Genomic DNA, 12609 nt, shown 5'->3' with positions numbered 1-12609 from the left:
ACCATAAATAAGTCAAAGAGAAGGAGGGAGGGGTAGGTGTACATTACATGACTTCAAAGGCTCGCTCTCTTCCCCCATAGAGCCCAGGCAGTGTGCTTATTTTCAAGGTGCTTATTCATGTGTGCAGACTTGGGGCTACATCACTCATCATTACCCGAGGGACACTTAACAGTTTCCTCCGAAATAAAAACGGGAGGGGGGGGGGGGGTCCAAACAGATCCCGGAGAACTTGAAACTGACAGAGAGGATATTTCCGAGACGACGTCGGTGACCTCGCGTCACCCCCATGGGCTGTGTCAATTAACCTCCCATTTTACAGTTGGCTGCCTCGTGAGAAAATACACACCAGCACAAAGGCTAAGTATCATCAATTATATCATAAAAACAATAGAGAGGCCTCACATAAAAGGAAGATGAGTTCACCCATATTACTTTATTTGACTTGTAAAGACTTTTTATCTCACGTCATTTCAAAATGACAGACGGTGACATTTATATATCAAGTCACACATCAGCGCCTTAAGAGCGCAAGTGCCATTCACGGCGGTCACATAATGTGGTTGTCGATGATGTCACATTTTCTTGCATTACAAATTTCTGGCTGTATGTTCGAAACGTCTTATTTTGTCTTTCCCCCCACAGACACGTCAGTAAGGGTTAACAAGGGTTTGCGAGTCATACGAGTCATTTTTGACATGCACAATTAATTTATGCGTAAACTTTTAGTTGATTTTCTTTTTAAGGCTGGAGGACATCTGCATACTCTCTTCTTAAACAGGTATCAAATGTTTCATTTACTGACATTAATGGAACAGCAAAAGATTATCACTATTATTTTACAATTCAATTCCCAGTTGCTTCTCCTGTTATTATCCTAATCTCTGAACCTATATTGATTCTGCCTCTGTTTTCAAAGGAAATGTGCTTAGCTCTTCTATCAAATGGATTGTTTAATTTATTTTCTTTTTTGTTTTGTTGCTTTAGTCCAATAAGGAATTATATCATATAAGGTGTAAAGATGAAAAATTGGAATTCAAGCATATTCAAGTCATGCATACTTGGAACTATTTTTTTTTATAATTACCTCATATTGATTAGGCTACATGGTACATATTAGGCTACTAATAACATTAGTTATTTTAAAAAGGAATGCATCACAGCGCTCGTAAACTGCAAAATAGTGAACGTAAATGGGCTGATTAGTCTTACATATAAATATGGGATCAATTATTTAGCATTTGTGATAGTATTTTGGTGTGTGAACCATTTTAATTCAAAATTAATTTATATGACTCATTTATACCTACATTTCATTTTTTTAATATCTATGGTTCCATGAAGATCCTTTAACATCCATTTAACCTTTCAATTCCACAAAAGGGTTGTATATCATGGGGAAAGGTTCTTTGGTTTATTAAAATATTCTTCACACTAAGAAAGTTTTTTTTTTTTTTTTTTTTAAGAACGGTTTACTTAAAGATTCTTTGGGGAACCAAAAATGGTTTATTATTATTATTATTTTTATTATTATTATTATTATTATTATTATTATTATTATTATTATTATTATTATTATTATTATTATTATTATTATTATTATTATTATTATTATTTTATATTGACCTTTAACCACCTGGCCTCAGGTGATTTTTCAACACAGGCTCATTGGAAAAACATACCTGGCAACATTTTTGCAAAATGCTAATACCTACTATGTACATGTCACTGCAGTTTCTAACAGAAATTAACACTAGAGGCAGTAAAACAGCAAGTACTTTTAATTGTTTCACACACAATTATGATTACAGGGCCAGATCATGGATTAATAAAGACATTTTCACACGACTTCTTGCACTAATATGAAAATATTTTGAAGAATGTTGGTGACCAGACAGTTGATGGACCCCATTGACTTCCATACTGGGAAAGAGTCAATGGGGTCTATCAACTTTCTGGTTTGCAACATTCTTCAATATATCTTCTTTTGTGTTCAACAGAAGAAAGAAACTTGGTGTGGAATAATATGAAGGTGAGTAAATGATGTAAGTGAACTATAGCCTACCTTTAATCTTTCACAACTGGGCGGTGATTTAGGGTAGCCCGATTACACGGCAATGAAGTACTAAAAACGTGTCCAGTGCGTTTTTTGCATGCAGACGACAACGTTGTCAAAATGATCCCTGTTCACATGGATCCGTGAAAACGATTAAAAATGCTGTATTCTGCTGCCAGGCCAGTAGTTGGTGATGTCACTCTGTACAGAAACACTAAGCGTCTATAGATTGAGCGCGTAATATGAATGCACAGGAGGACACAGTTTTCACAAATTTGTGTGTTTGTAGTTTCTACAGAGACAATAACGGTATAGTTTTCAAAAACTTGCCCATTTTTTAAGGTTTGCGTTTTCAGTCCCCCAAAGCGCTGTTGTCTTGTAAATGAACAGACAAAATGCAATTTTTTTTCTGTTGAAAACAGTTTTGTGTAAATGGCCCATTAGTTGAAGTCAGTTCTCCTCAAATTCACACAGATGTCTTTTTAGCTCATCACATGAACTATTAACATGTTAAATCAATTTTTTTCTCTCGTCACTTTTAGAACTCAACAGCACCAACCACCATTTATTTCAGTGTATAGAAACAACTGCATGAACAACTTTGTTCCTGTTTCACTGAAAATTGAAAATAATACTGATTTGGAACAACATGAAGGTGAGTAAAAATACAGAGAATCTTATTATCAGTCAGACACAGTGTTCCACGCTGAGAGACACTCCTAATCTCATCTACAAGAACTGGTGTTTCCCATCCAAACAAATGTGTTTAGAGTAAGTGGAGACTTAAAAACAACAATTGAATTAAAGCTGAACTTAAACCCATTCTAAACATAGAACTGAGATGTTAAACTTGGCACAGATTTAGCAAAATTGACTAGCTAAGGGAAATTGATTTATAAACAATGATATAATGCAGTGTGCACTGGAAATCTAAGCTACAAATAGCAATCAACAAACATATAATGCACCAAACATTTAATATTTCTACATTACTATTTCTATTTGTGCAAACTCCAACTGGAAATATTAAACTTCACCACACAACGTTTTTATTTATTTTCCCTTAAATCCATTTAATCCTTTAAATATTGAATTGATTTAAAACAACAACACACCCCCACTCCTGCTCATGGCCTGTCTGCCGGTAGATGCAATTATGTTTTATTGAATGTGTAATCTATAAATGCAATTAACAAATCCTCTAATACCATTAAATATTAAGCGTCTTTATAATATGTGTTATTTTATTAATCTGATTAATTTGTTTTATGGAGAGCTTCGTTAATCAGAATAAATAGAGACTTTTAACTACAACTCTTCCTTTTTATTATACAAATGTGTCATCAGATGTGTACAAATTTATAAAATTGATCCTAGATGAGGTAAAAACCAAACAGACATTGGCTCATGGGTTCACAGAGATAATTGCCCCCTAGTGGCAAACCATTGAATTTTAAAGACATTTTGAAACAGCTATGAGGTAACGAAGCGTCAAAGCCCTGTTTATTGAATTTGGCTGTTTGATACCAGCTCTGATTCACTGATTCCAAACAAATGATTCAGAAAGGTTTCAAAGCTTCCCAAAGCGTGTTTCGAAAGCGCTCATCACTGGGGACCCAGACAGCAATATAGTGTCGGCTCAGATCCGGTCCACATCCGGTACGTGTTGAATCCACATGTACCAGATGTGGCCCGGATCTGGGCCAACACTATGTTGCTGTCTGGGGAATCAGCTGTTTAAATAAAAAATACAGAACAGAGAAGAGCCTGCCGGCAAAAAGATAAAGTGACAGAACTCATAATAAAATTAGAATCAACACTGGCTTGGCTTTTAAGAGATGATGAAAACTGAGGGATCTGAAACATTGTAAAAGCGATGCAGACATGGTTTTGATAAACTGATAAATTGCCATATGTAGCTCTCTAACAGAGCTCATTGTAAAGCATTATCTATTTTGAAGGGTTATTTCATTATTGGTGGTTTTTGGTTGTTGTTGTTGTTGTTGTTTTTTATTGGTTTATTATTGTTTTTGGTATCTTTTTGAGAATATTATTAAAGACCAGATAATTCTGAACGTACATTCTAGAAATGATACTGGTGACATGTTATGTTAACATCATAAAGAGAAAACCTTGCCAGAAGCCAAAGTTCTGAGAATGTTCCATTTTCGGTCGGAACTGCATAGCAATTCATAATTTATATAATTCATTTGCCGTTCATATTTTCATCAGCAAATGTTTTATTTCCCAGGATCATAGGCAGTCTGATGTTGAACAACACTATAAATGACTTATCCATTAGGGGTGTAATGGTACATGTGTACATGTTCGGTTCATTCAGTCAGACTACGAATACATTCAGTCACAGGTGATCAACACTCCAATCCAGAAGGGGGCGTACGCGGTAATGCAGCAATGTTTGCTAACCACCACAACAGGAAAAAGAGCAGAAGAAGAGATGATCTATGCACCAACCCAAACCAAGAGTTCAGTTGCAACGCAAGAGCTTGCTAGTAGCCCATACGTTGAATTTTGATCAATTTTTGACACGCTCCACAAGCTTCGCGGAAAGGAAACCGGAACGGCAGAAAGTGGCATCCTGTTTGTTTTCTTTATTTTACAAAATATCAATATAGTGTAAAATATTTCTAGTCAATTTATTTTTACCAGAATACAGTACGTTACAATCAATAATCTTTATTTAGTATGACACTGTTCTTATTTGATCAATTTGGGAATTTTATCCGATAATTCGCTAAAAATCCCCTGCTCATTTGTCATCACTGTTACTAAAGCAGTAAGTCAAGGTAAAGCATGCATTCAGATAGATTTTTCCATATTTATTTCTGAGATCAACTATGTGTTGTATGTTTATGTGGTGCTAGAGCCACCCAAAAGCATATCTTTAACAGCTTGCTTGCCACAGACTTGTAATGGGTCATTTTGAATTTGATTTATGATGAGGTTTAGCCACTTAAAGTTTCCATCATCAGCTGATCACACATTGCACATTCTCCAGAGTCTCGGCCCCAACCACACCGCCTCATTGTCACCTTATAGGCTGTACACTGGACAGGCCACTAGACTAGAATGACAAACTACTTAAGGGCCAATTAGAGGGTAATCAGGATGTTTGAGCATTTCGAGAGGGTGGCAAGGGATAATTGCCAAGACCACAGTGTAGGGACCGTTATAAGCTACAGAGTTGCTCCAGTCCCCAAAGTAGTGAAATCAAGACCTGGCTGCAGTTCAATGTGGTCAAAGGCATGTCTGTGGAATGTGGGGCCCATCTGTTGAGAACCTGCTTTTCTTTTCAGTGAAGTCTTTCCTAGAGTTTCTCATCTAGAACAGTGGATTTAGCAATCATTGGGCATTAAGTAGCAAATCAACACTAAACCAGAATTCTTTATTGTAGAAAAGAGAATACAAATATCATAAAAATTCCATCTGTATTCCAAAACTGATTGTCCTATGTAGAGTTGCGGAGATGCTGGAGTCTTTGCCAGAATGTTGTGCCATAGTCAGGGAAACACCTTAGATCAGGAGTATCATACTCAGCTTTTGGAAGGTCCTACAGTACTAGTCAGATGCATTAAAAAGCATGATATTTTAATTTTATTCATCCAACAACAGTGTAAAGTCTTCAATTGTGTAATACTGGTGTTCAGAAAAGGATCTAAGTGAAAAAAATACATTCTCTAATTTTTTTTTCCGCTGGGTTAGGGTTATTATGAACAATCCAGTTCCTAAATCTATACCCTCCTTTTTAATATTAAACATATATAACATATTAAAATGTTCTTAGGTAAATCGGACATAATATCATGTAGTTCAGTAGATGTTTTAATATTTTAACATAATACATTTAAAAAAATAATACAATTTCTTTCCAAATTTATAGAAAATCTTCATCCGACAGTGTTAAATACTGACAAAAACTGTCAGAGTTGACAAAAACTGATTGAGTTGACAGGTCCACTAAAGGTTACAACAACTATGTTTCAGTATGTGTTGTAGTATTCCAATGTTTAAAAAGAGCTTTCCTTGCAGCCTTCCCTCGCATCCTACAGGGGGTGGAGCTGAGACGCGAGGAAAGGAAACAAGGAAAGGTAACGAGGATGCAAATATACGAAATAAGAAGCACCCAATGAGCAGGAAATAGGAAAGGGTCCTAAGAGTTAAAGATGACCATTTTATTGCCTGATTTATTCAGAATTATAAAAAATCCTAACGGAGTTGACGCAAATATATATATACACATACACATTTAAATGGAAAGGCAGATATCTATTAGATCTAACATACAACACATGTTATGTGATCTAGATACAACACATACTGTGTGTGTATATATATATATATATATATATATAGGTGCTGGTCATATTAGAATATCATCAAAAAGTTGATTTCAGCAAATTCCATATTATATTCATTCATTACACACAGACTGATATATTTCAAATATTTATTTCATTTAATTCTGACAACTAATGAAAATCCCAAATTCAGTATCTCTGAAAAATAAAATATTACTTAAGACAATACAAAAAAAGGATTTTTAGAAATGTTGGACAACTGAAAAGTATGTGTGTACAGCACTCAATACTTAGTTGGGGCTCCTTTTGCCTGAATTACTGCAGCAATGCGGCGTGGCATGGAGTCGATCAGTCTGTGGCACTGCTCAGGTGTTATGAGAGCCCAGGTTGCTCTGATAGTGGACTTCAGCTCTTCTGCATTGTTGGGTCTGGCATATTGTATCTTCCTCTTCACACTATCCCATAGATTTTGTATAGGGTTAAGGTCAGGCGAGTTTGCTGGCCAATTAAGAACAGGGATACCATGGTCCTTAAACCAGGTACGGGTATCTTTGGCACTCTCCCCCACTTTTTTGAATGGGTTTTGTTTCACAATCCTCTCCAGGGTGCAGTTATCCCTATTGCTTGTACACTTTTTTCTACCACATATTTTCCTTCCCTTCACCTCTCTATTAATGTGCTTGGACACAGAGCTCTATGTACAGCCAGCCTCTTTAGCAATGACCTTTTGTCACTTTTGTCAGTGCCACAGACTGATCGACTCCATGCCACGCCGCATTGCTGCAGTAATTCAGGCAAAAGGAGCCCCAACTAAGTATTGAGTGCTGTCCATACTCATACTTTTCATGTTCATACTTTTCAGTCGGCCAACATTTCTAAAAATCCTTTTTTTGTATTGGTCTTGAGTAATATTCAAATTTTTGGAGATACTGGATTTGGAATTTTCATTAGTTGTCAGTTTTAATCATCACAATTAAATGAAATAAACATTTGAAATATATCAGTCTGTGTGTAATGAATGAATATAATATCCAAATCTCACTTTTTTAATGTAATTACTGAAATAAATCAACTTTTTGATGGTATTCTAATTATATGACCAGCACCTGTAACTTTCATATATTTTAGATTCATTGCACACCAACTGAAATATTTCAGGTCTTTTATTGTTTTAATACTGATGATTTTGGCATACAGCTCATGAAAACCCAAAATTCCTATCTCAAAAAATAAGCATATCATGAAAAGGGTCTCTAAACGAGCTATTAACCTAATCATCTGAATCAACTAATTAACTCTAAACACCTGCAAAAGATTCCTGAGGCTTTTAAAAACGCCCAGCCTGTTTCATTACTCAAAACCGCAATCATGGGTAAGACTGCCAACCTGACTGCTGTCCAGCAGGCCATCATTGACACCCTCAAGCAAGAGGGTAAGACACAGAAAGAAATTTCTGAACAAATAGGCTGTTCCCAGAGTGCTGTATCAAGGCACCTCAGTGGGAAGTCTGTGGGAAGGAAAAAGTGTGGCAAAAAACACTGCACAACGAGAAGAGGTGACCGGACCCTGAGGGAGATTGTGGAGAAAGACCGATTCCAGACCTTGGGGGACCTGCGGAAGCAGTGGACTGAGTCTGGAGTAGAAACATCCAGAGCCACCGTGCACAGGCATGTGCAGGAAATGGGCTACAGGTGCCGCATTCCCCAGGTCAAGCCACTTTTGAACCAGAAACAGCGGCAGAAGCGCCTGACCTGGGCTACAGAGAAGCAGCACTGGACTGTTGCTCAGTGGTCCAAAGTACTTTTTTCGGATGAAAGCAAATTTTGCATGTCATTCGGAAATCAAGGTGCCAGAGTCTGGAGGAAGACTGGGGAGAAGGAAATGCCAAAATGCCTGAAGTCCAGTGTCAAGTACCCACAGTCAGTGATGGTCTAGGGTGCCATGTCTGCTGCTGGTGTTGGTCCACTGTGTTTTATCAAGGGCAGGGTCAATGCAGCTAGCTATCAGGAGATTTTGGAGCACTTCATGCTTCCATCAGCTGAAAAGCTTTATGGAGATGAAGATTTCATTTTTCAGCACGACCTGGCACCTGCTCACAGTGCCAAAACCACTGGTAAATGGTTTACTGACCATGGTATTACTGTGCTCAATTGGCCTCAACTCTCCTGACCTGAACCCCATAGATAATCTGTGGGATATTGTGAAGAGAAAGTTGAGAGACACAAGACCCAACACTCTGGATGAGCTTAAGGCCGCTATCGGAGCATCCTGGGCCTCCATAGCACCTCAGCAGTGCCACAGGCTGATTGACTCCATGCCACGCCGCATTGAAGCAGTCATTTCTGCAAAAGGATTCCCGACCAAGTATTGAGTGCATAACTGAACATAATTATTTGAAGGTTGACTTTTTTTGTATTAAAAAAAAAACTTATCTTATTGGTCGGATGAAATATGCTAATTGTTTGAGATAGGAATTTTGGGTTTTCATGAGCTGTATACCAAAATCATCAGTATTAAAACAATAAAAAACCTGAAATATTTCAGTTGGTGTGCAATGAATCTAAAATATATGAAAGTTAAATTTTAATCATTACATTATGGAAAATAATGAACTTTATCACAATATGCTAATTTTTTGAGAAGGACCTGTATATATATATATATATATATATATATTGCACTTTTATACACTTTGTTTGGCAGTTTTACATTGTGGCCTCATGCTGCGGACAGGTTAAATTACATTTATTTTTAAAGTATATAGCATGTATTTAAAATAATACTAACACAATTGTTTAAAAATAAAAGCAATACATGTCCTGAGTATCCAGATATCCTTTGGATATAACTTTTTAAGTATTTTTATTTTTATTTTTTATTTTAAGTTCAGGTTAAAACATTACAATGTTTAACATCATGACATAAAACATCAATGATAAGTATTTATCTATAGTTGCATAATTTCCAGTGGAATCTGCCGACTCTGGAATCTGTCTGTAATCAATAATCAAATTTGAGTATGTTGTCAAATTCTTATGTACAGGTGATGGTGACCTAGGGGTATATTTCTCAAGCAGTGTTTTCTTTCTTCCCAGAGGCCTGTAGGACACCGACAGGCTTTAATGGAGCTCTCAGGGCCAAAATAACATTGTAGCATAAATAAACAGCTGTGGTCCTGACCTGTTACATATACTCCTCTGTGGAGATATTTCTGACCTACACTTGGGGTTACCGTTTGAAGCAGTTAGTGACTGTGTTGTTTAGATAAAGACATGTAAATTAAAGTTAATTAAAGATGTGAAGTGTAATATAAACACAAGTATCTGTAATAAGAGAGAACACAAGAGCCATCATCCAAGTCATCTCACACAAGTTAAACCATAAACATGGCTATGTTTCTATTTTTTGCTCTTTTGAATATCCATTTAGAAATTTTAACCTGAGTATTACTTTGGTATTATTCGTATTATTCGAGGTGGCATGCATCAAGTCAAATTTATTTATATAGTGCTTTCACAATACACATTGTTTTAAAGCAGCTTCACAGAAAACCCCTCGTTTACGACTGTAACCTCGGTTCCCTGAAGAGGGAACGACATGTTGCGTCGATTGACGCTAAGGGAATGCTTTGCGTGTTGATGTATTGAAGCACATGTAAAATCAGTCCAATGGCGTGATGGGACATCAGAAGGGGGTGACGTCATGAACCAGCTGGTTCAAACCCAGCCGCGAAGGCTTCGTAGGGTCTGAACAAGTCGCTTACAGGCACGTAGGAAATACGGCAGGTGACGCAACGTCTTGTTCCCTCTTCAGGGAACCGAGGTTACAGTCGTAACCGAGGTGTTCCCTTTCAAGGGAACTCGCGTTGCGTCGATTGACGCTAAGGGAACGTCTATACCAACGCCACCATAGCGAGAAGTGCCTGTCCAGTGTGAAATAGGACGAGCAGCACTAGGACAAGAGCACTCGGGACCCTGGTGTAGAGTCCAAGTCCAAAGAATAGAACCTAACGAATGTGTGAGGCGAGGACCAGCCAATAAGGCCTTAGAGGCCGCCATACTCCTTGTTGAGTGAGACCGCACCGCCAAAGGTGAAGGCTGTCTGGTCGACTCATAAGCAAGTGAGATAGTCTCGACCACCCACTTGCTCATACTTTGCTTAGATGCTGGTGACCCCTTGTTAGGGGGTCCAAAACAGACAAACAACTGTTCGGATTTACGCCACAGGGCAGCTCTGTGGACATAAGCATCCAAAGCCCTAACCGGGCATAGCAAATTGTGCTTTTCCTGGTCCGCCTCCTGGAACGGAGGAGGACAGAAGGCCTGCAGCACTATAGATCGGGCCACATTAGTGGGGACCTTGGGAACATAACCCGGCCTAGGATGAAGGAACGCTTTAACCATGCTGGGCGCAAATTCCAGGCACGAGGGTGCCACCGACGGGGCCTGAAGATCTCCCTCAGCAACCCCGGAGACATGAGTCTGGCGAGGGAGAAGTTTTTGGAAGGCAGCCGTTTCTTGTATGGCTGACTCCTGAACCCTCTCGACGACCGTGTTCACTGCACGCCGAATAGGCCAGATAAAGAGAAAGGAAAATCCATAACAAATATTTTCTAATTTTCTTTAATATTGTTCAAATTTAGCCAGAAATGTCTCTCAGTGGCCACCAGGGCTGACATAGATCGGCCGATAGAAATAGCCGTCTCCTTGGCGACCCTGAGAGACAAATCTGTGGCTCGACGCAGTTCGCAAACTGTGTTCGGGCCAATAGCCCCACCCTCATTAATGTCTCCTAACATTTCAGCCTTGTAAGCCTGCAGCAGCGACATTGTGTGAAGACACTTACCAGAACCAGGAAGTACGACCATATTAGCCCGGTTCTGTCAACACTGCATTGGCTCCCTATTAAACATCGTATAAATTTTAAAATATTGCTGATTACTTACAAATCACTAAATGGTTTAGCTCCCCAGTACTTGAGCGAGCTCTTAACGCATTATAGTCCTTCACGTCTATTGCGATCTCAAAGTTCTGGCCAGTTGATAATACCTAGAATATCTAAATCGACTGCTGGTGGTAGATCCTTTTCCTATTTAGCACCAAAACTTTGGAACAATCTTCCTAACATTGTCCGGGAAGCAGACACAGTCTGTCAGTTCAAAGCTAGACTAAAAACACATCTCTTTGACCTAGCATTCACATAACACTCTATAGACTTCTATAATTCAATATTAGGCTGCTTAGATTAGGTCTGCCGGAACTGGGAACACTTCCCTTAAATCCTGATGTACTCGTTACATAATAAGAGGAATGGCATCTACGCTAATTTTAGTGTCTTTGTTTATCCCAAGGTTTTCCCGCAGCCTGCCGGATCCAGGCCGTTTCCAGATCTGACGAAGGACTTTCGCCTGGACCTGATGACAATGCAGTGCTGAAGTGATGATCCCTATACCACTCTACAGATAAAGCGTTGTGGAATTTTTCGGTTCGCGTACCTACCCAAAGTGATAAGATAAAATAAAATTCTGCATCAAAATTTATAGACAAGACAAGTAGTTTGTTTAGGCATGGTTTGTAAGGAATTACAAACCTGCGCACATATATTCAAACGTACATAATTATTAAATCAATTCTGAATGCGCATGTGAACGCCATCAGCGTCTATCACAGGTTCACGTTTAAAGTCTGTTTAGAGAGAACGGTGTCGTCTTAGCGGCCCCTAATTTAATAACAAATGATCATTTAGACGGAAGTGAATCAATCAAAACTAACTTTAGCTGGAAAAAACTTTTTTCAAGAACCACTATAAAACCAAACCAATCTCTGTTACCTTAAATTATATGTTTATCTCTGTAAAGCTGCTTTGAAACAATCTACATTGTTAAAAGCGCTATATAAATGAGGATGACATGCTGCAGCCTGACCAGCTGCTGAATAAGCCCTACCCACCAAAGCTGAAGTTACTCTAACTGGCTTGGTGGGTAATAATGTGGCTTTAAGGGAAGATGCAGATTCAGGGGAGAGATAGCTCACGAGCGTCTCTTCCACCTTCGCATTTCCCAATATATCCGTGCTCTTTATATTGTGAAATAGAAGAGTAGTGTAATGATTGTGCACTGTACATTTTATATGACACAGGTTTCTTCCACGATTTCGACACTTCAGTGTGGAGATCGGGAAAAACCGGAAGGCTCAGGCGTTGACATTTGTGAACGAGAGGACAGGAAGCGTTTGTCTA

The sequence above is a fragment of the Siphateles boraxobius genome, unplaced genomic scaffold (genome assembly GCF_051911475.1).
Source record: "Siphateles boraxobius isolate OS27281-9 unplaced genomic scaffold, OSU_SipBor_1 55, whole genome shotgun sequence".
In the NCBI taxonomy this organism is placed as follows: Eukaryota; Metazoa; Chordata; class Actinopteri; order Cypriniformes; family Leuciscidae; genus Siphateles; species Siphateles boraxobius.
The sequence above is the reverse complement of the archived record's forward strand: the minus strand, read 5'-3'. Positions refer to the sequence as shown.